Source organism: Pezoporus flaviventris, unplaced genomic scaffold, assembly GCF_033815535.1.
Source record: "Pezoporus flaviventris isolate CSIRO_AGI_PZ_B2104156 unplaced genomic scaffold, CSIRO_AGI_Pfla_v1 ptg000025l, whole genome shotgun sequence".
NCBI lineage: Eukaryota > Metazoa > Chordata > Aves > Psittaciformes > Psittacidae > Pezoporus > Pezoporus flaviventris.
In genome coordinates this window covers 27,555,388-27,561,862 of record NW_026892573.1, presented here as the reverse complement: position 1 = coordinate 27,561,862, position 6,475 = coordinate 27,555,388, and positions in this window count along the sequence as shown.

The following is a 6,475-nucleotide window of genomic DNA, read 5'->3' as shown; positions in this document are numbered from 1 at the left end:
ATTTACCCTGTCCCCCACAGAGAAAACCTTCTATAAGAACGGGGCTGAATCACAGCAGTGAAACTCTTGTCTGATTCATGTAGATTTAAGACTGATTCCTGGAGGCTACCAGTCTTTACTGATACTCACCCAGCAGCACTGACTTCATGTGCAGGAATATTTGTAAGAGTAGATCCCAAATCAATATGTATTGGCTTAAAGAATTTTGCCTGAAACTGCAAATTTAAACCATGTAACAAAACAAGAAAAGTTTTGCCTGATAAAAGCTCATCAGGGGTATAGTTTGTAAGTTGTATTCACTATAGTTTAAAATAGCAGAATTATTGAGGTGGGAAGGTACTTCTTCGCAGAGATATCCGCTTGCTCATACTCCAGGGAAGAAGCAACTCAGATGCTTTTCAAGAAGCCACTTGATGCCAAAACAGCAGCCAAGAGGCCACTTTCCTTCCGGTTTCCAAGAGACAAGACTATGAAAAGGGAATAAGACACAATAAAAGTGTTTATAGAGATAGCGCTGGGCTTGAGCTCCTTTCACCTTGTATTGCTCATTAGTTAGCCTTCTCTTGGCACAGCGCTTCAGGGCTCAAGAAGAAAGGCTGAGTGCTGCTCAGACCCTGGACGGTGGCCAGGCCTGCTCCTGGAAGCCTTATCTCAACAGGCAAGACAAGTGAACATTAAAGATAAGGAGGATAAGTAACAGTGTGTGGATCTCAGTCCATCTGGTGAAGGGTTTCCAGACTGGGATGTTTGGCTGTGTTCTGAACTCTAAAGAAAAGGGGGAAAAAAAAAAAGTCTTTTCTGCTTGTGTATCTCCATACACACAATACATTCCTTTACATCTATAAAAGGAATTTCAGGATATGTTGCTAAGCAGCTGCAGCTTTTTGTAGCTTTTCCTGAACACACTACAAAATAAGAATGAAATCACTAATCCAGAAGTGCAGAATGTTAGCTTTTGACATTTTTGACTGCTTTCAATCCGGTTTTAGTGCTCTTTTCAAACAAACAAACAAACCCCAAAACCCTTGTCCATTCTGGAATTTATTTTAGCAATGAGACAGCTGCCCTTTTCACTGGGAACCAGGCTTTCATCCCTGACTCTTTACCTGGTCCATAACACAAGCAAGAGGGCCATCACCCATCATGGCAGAGCCATTTCTTTTCTTTGTGGAAGTGGGATAGTAGGGAAGGGTATAAATGAGTTCAAAAGTAAAAACATGCTTTTCTGTATGTGATTGTTCAAAGGTTCATGTTCAGAGGTTCAGAACACCACAGAAATTTGTGCTAAGGACAGGAACCGTACTTGGAGACCTGCAGTTGAACTCTTAAGCCAGAGATTTTGCTGTAATTAACACTGCTTCTCTCTAGCAGCAGCGTAGCAACACTCAAGACCTATAGGAGGGGAAGCATACAGTAACACTCTCACACCCACCTTCCTACAAGTGCCATGTTGTATGTTTAAGTAGCCTGTTTACCCATGAATACCCCAGTGCTTTGGCCAGGTTTCTTTGCAGCAACAGGGAGAAAGAGGGATGCAGCTACCCAGCCTCCATTATCTCCTCATCCTCAGGTTAGCCTTCAGGTGCTGGTTTTGGATGAGTCTGTCTTGTACTGTTTCAGATCTGAAAGTGGTTGTGACCTTTTGCCTCCCCATTTGGTTCCACTTCTGTGAAGAGTCAGGATTTGCTTATTGAAGTATCTAGGTGTTTTACCTGGAAGCTGCTGAAAAGGATTTGTCTTTTGGATTGACCCTTCTTTTACAGTGTCCCTTGCTTTATGTTACCCTTTGTTACCTGCCTTGGGTGTCCTGATGGACTACATGCAGATGTGCTGAGAACTTAATACACTGCACTGCAACAGCACCTGCCTTTCCTACAGCTCATCTCCTCCCATCCCTCCTTTTCTTCCATACCCAGATGGTTCCATACATTTTCTGTTCAGAGCAGTTTTAACGCTGCTGTTACAAACCTCTACCATCCTAATGGCTACGATAAAGCTAACATCAAGTTCTGTTTTGCCAGCCTCTTTAATTAAAAAATGAAAAACATCACCCTCTCAGTGTTACAGCTGAGAAATCAGCCCCTAGCAACCAGGAAGATGCAATCACCCCATTTCTACTTATTTCCTGAAGGCAGCACACACAGAAAATAGATACATTCTGTCAAAAGCAGCATTGCATTGCTTTGCTTTCATCATCCTACTGCTGAGTTTTATCTATTTGATTTGGCCTTTTAGTTGATTTCTTGTAATTGATTTCCCTCCCCCCAACTGAATGCAGTTTCCTGCAGTTATTATCCTGCTGAAATTTAAACCTGTGCATATAATCCCAAGGTTAATAGAGGGCTTCAGAAAAGGAGGGAGAATTGTAACCGACAAAATTCACAGCCTCAGCAGCTGTATTAATGTGTGAGATTTACAAAGAAATCTTCGTGCAGAGCAACAGCACACTACAGACTGCAGACTCCATCATCCAATGGGTAAATCCTGAGCTTTTGGAGTATTATTCATACCTAAACACCTACATGGTGAGGTGAGAGGGTCCCAAAATGACATCAGGATTTTAAGTGGGCTCAAGAGATTTAATAGAACTGTGGTGCAGAACTGGGTCTGGGAGCAAGAAGTGGCACAGTTGTACCAAGAGCAAAGCAGGAAGCTGAAAGTCAGGAGATTGTTGACTTGGGCATCCCTGCTCCCAGGTGAAGTAACCGCCTCTCAGAGTAACAGCATGTCTGCCTTTAGGAAGAGTTATCTTCTGAGATACTCAGTGCTAATGAGAAGAAAATACTTAGGGAATTCCATGTACAGTCCAGACCAACAATCCTATTTATTCTGGTTAATGCTAACCAGAATGATAGAAAAGAACACGATTTTATATTATATTATGTCACAAGTGTTGCTGCAAGGGCTGGAGCAGCTTTGCTCTGGAGCCAGGCTGAGAGCTGGGCTGGTTCAGCCTGGAGAAGACTCCTTGAGGGGAGACCTTAGAGCAGCTCCAGTGCCTAAAGGGGCTACAGGAAACCTGGAGAGGGGCTTTGGACAGGGGCCTGTAGGGACAGGACAAGGGGGAATGGCTTTAAACAAAAAGAGGGGAGATTGAGATTAGATATAAAGTTCTCCCCTGTGAGGGTGCTGAGGCGCTGGCACAGGGTGCCCAGAGAAGCTGTGGCTGCCCCATCCCTAGCAGTGTTCATGGCCAGGCTGGACAGGGCTTGGAGCAACCTGCTCTAGTGGAAGGTGTCTCTGCCCATGGCAGGCAGTTGGAACTGGATGAGCTTTAAGGTTCCTTCCAGCCCAAACCAGTTTGGGATTCTGTGATGCTCTTCTGTAGACTGAAACCACTGAAAAAATGCTTCCTTAGTACATGTTTATTTATTTAATTTAGACGAAATAAAAAAAATGCAGCATTTGTCCCATTTAAACATAAAAATTGAGAAAAAAATGCTTTTCAAAATGATCCATTTGACATCCTTGCAAGTGTTTCATTAACAACACCCACAACCTTGTTTTAATTACACCTTGAAAGCCACATAGCTGAGAAATATGGATAAATGATATTGGAGGTTGTAGGAAGCTGATGTTAACAGAACCTTTCAAAGACCAATGGTCTTCACTGTACAAACCAGTTCTAAGCCTCCAGCAATGGAGAGGAAACCAATGGATGAAGTACAGGTCATAGAATCATAGAATCATAGAATAGTTAGGGTTGGAAAGGACCTTAAGATCATCTACTTCCAGGCTCCCTGCCATGGGCAGGGACACCTCACACTAAACCATGCCACCCAAGGCTTTGTCCAGCCTGGTCTTGAACACTGCCAGGGATGGAGCTTTACTGTCCCAGGCTTGCTATTTTAATAAACTCCATTAGTGCACATTGTGGTTTTCCCTCTCTTCCCAAGACCCCTGGACCAATACAACTCCACAATTAGTCCCAACATCAGCAGATTGAACAAATCTGGGAAAAGGCCTCTGCTGTGATTTGCAGTTTATGGTGGAAAGACTGAGAGCTTTGGAAGTCAAAGGTCACCTTGTGTTTTGAGTTCTCAGATCACAGAGCAAGAAGTCATTATGATCTGGCTACATCCCCTTCATAAACCAGTTGCAGGATTCCCTGAGCAATTCTTTAGCCAGGGGAAGTGCTCGAAGTGGAAAATCACCCAATTATAGTGATGGAAACTCCACCACAGGCCTTGATACGTTTTAAGGATTTATTACACTCACTGTTAAACAGCTACAACTTATTTGTCCTCTGTATGTATTAATTTTCCAAACACCAAACTTAATATCTCTGTTTGCTGGGCTGATGCTCAGGTCTGTTTCCCCTGTAAGTATTTATCAGCCACGACACTGTCTACTAACCTTCCCCGATCAGTTAAATAGATTGGGCCCCTGCTTGTTCACTGCAAGGCATATTTGTCAAACCTGTAATTATTTTCCCAAGCAGTAGCCTGTTTCCCATTCTCAGCTGCTCCAGATAACACATCATTTATAGGTAGAAGCCATATAAACAAATTCTAGCCTCTTAAAAAAACATGAAGTTGCAGAGACCCATCTTGTCTATTTTGTGGGTGGTAGTTTCGCCCCTGTACTCCTTAGAGCCAAGCTTAGCCCTGCTCCTCAACTTCTGAGGAGCTGGAAGGATAGCAGTGGGTGAAGCTGTGCTACAGCCTGTACCATCACAAAGTGCAGCAGCACCACCTCACTTCTAAGGTTTACCAGCTTTTGAGTTGCATCCCTTTTGTCTTGCAGGAAGGAAATGATCTGGCTGGTCTTCAGGCTGTGGCTCCCAAATGTACTTTCTGTACTTGGCCCACAGTCCCAAATAAAAGTTGAGGATCCAAGCATGTCACGTTGGCCATGTACTAGCTCCATCAGGCTGACTGACATTGTTCTGTGCAACTCTGAAATACATAAAACAGGGACATTCATGTACCGCAGACAAGCACAGGCAAGCAAGTAGATGAGATGTCAGCTGCTGGGGGCAATGATGGTGACAGTCCACTCCAAGAACTCTTCCATTAGCACCCATGCAGCTGCCACACACAAGCAGTGAGATAGACGGACATGGGAATCTCTAAGGAAATAACAGTCTTATCCAAACCACATGTACCTAACATGACACAAGGCATGACAAATAACAAGTATTTTTATATTCGTAGTGTCACGAGTGTCAGCAGCAGTTCGATAATGAGCTGATTTCCTATTGGCTGAAGGATAGTAAAACCAGCAAGAAATACTTAGATTTATATCCTTATTCTCAAGTGCTACATATGTTAAAGAAATCCAAGAAGCTAGCCCATCCATCCTAAGCTGTAACTTCATCAAAATACCTGCTTATTAAGAGCTGACACTTCCAAATGTATGGGTTATTCAAAATGGACGCTATGTGTGTAGCGAAACCACAGAAAGGACAAGCCTGCAGATCACCTGCACAACAAAGACCATCTTTTGCACCTCATGAGAGCTTACACTGGTGTTAGCATGGCAGCTTATGTACAGAGAAGCTGTTACCAAAGTTAGGTCAAGCTGTGTAGCTGTAACGTCAGCATAGCAAGAAGCCTGCTGCTGGTATTGCACTGCAGCCAGCAGTCTTGTCTTCCGAAATGAAAGCACAGATGACAACTTCTTCCATCCTTGATTGCTGCAAGCAATTCTCAGCTTTAGTTTTATTACTGTAATTCAGATCAATGCCTGGAAAAGGGTAGTGGGTGGCATACTGAGAGCTGTTTATCAGCACATGAACTATCACGCCATTATTATGCCCAGCAGCACAGCAGACAAACCACGCACATGCTGCCAGGGGAAAGCGGTATTGCCTTTCCCACCCCAACATGTTTTCCATAGGGAAACCGGCTATAGAAGAAAGGGGAAGAAAGGAAGGAGTGCAAGAGAAGAGGCGTGAGCTTGCTTGTGTATTTTAGGCAGAGGTATGTAGAAGAATTGTGTGTCTTTGTGATGTTCCACAGCTGCTACCAAGGGGTTAAGTCTTCACGGGACTCAGTTTTGCAGTAACACCAAATAATCCAAGTAGGAAGGAACAAGTGCCCTGCTTCTCCCCCAGACTCCCTCAGCCAAACCAATCCAGTGTACAATATAAGCTATGCCAGAAGTCCTCTTTCAAATTCTGCCAAAACCCAAGTTCTAAATTTCCAAACATGGCTTGGTACCTTTCAGCAGGGGGTTCAAAATACAGGAAGCCAAAACCCATGAAGCTGCCCCTTCACCTGCCACCCAATTTGAGTCAACTGGAGTCAAGTGGCTCTTGTTAAATTCTGCTATTGAAATAAAAGGGAGTTTTTCCATCTACATTAAATGGGATAGTTTGATTACAGACAACAGTTCCATTTTGCTGTTTCGTAAATTCCTCTACGCACTAAAAAAAAACCTCAAAACAAAACCCAAACCATAAGATTGTATTTTGTGTACAAAAATACTACTTTGTTTACATATTATTTTATTAGAAGATTATCAAATTCTA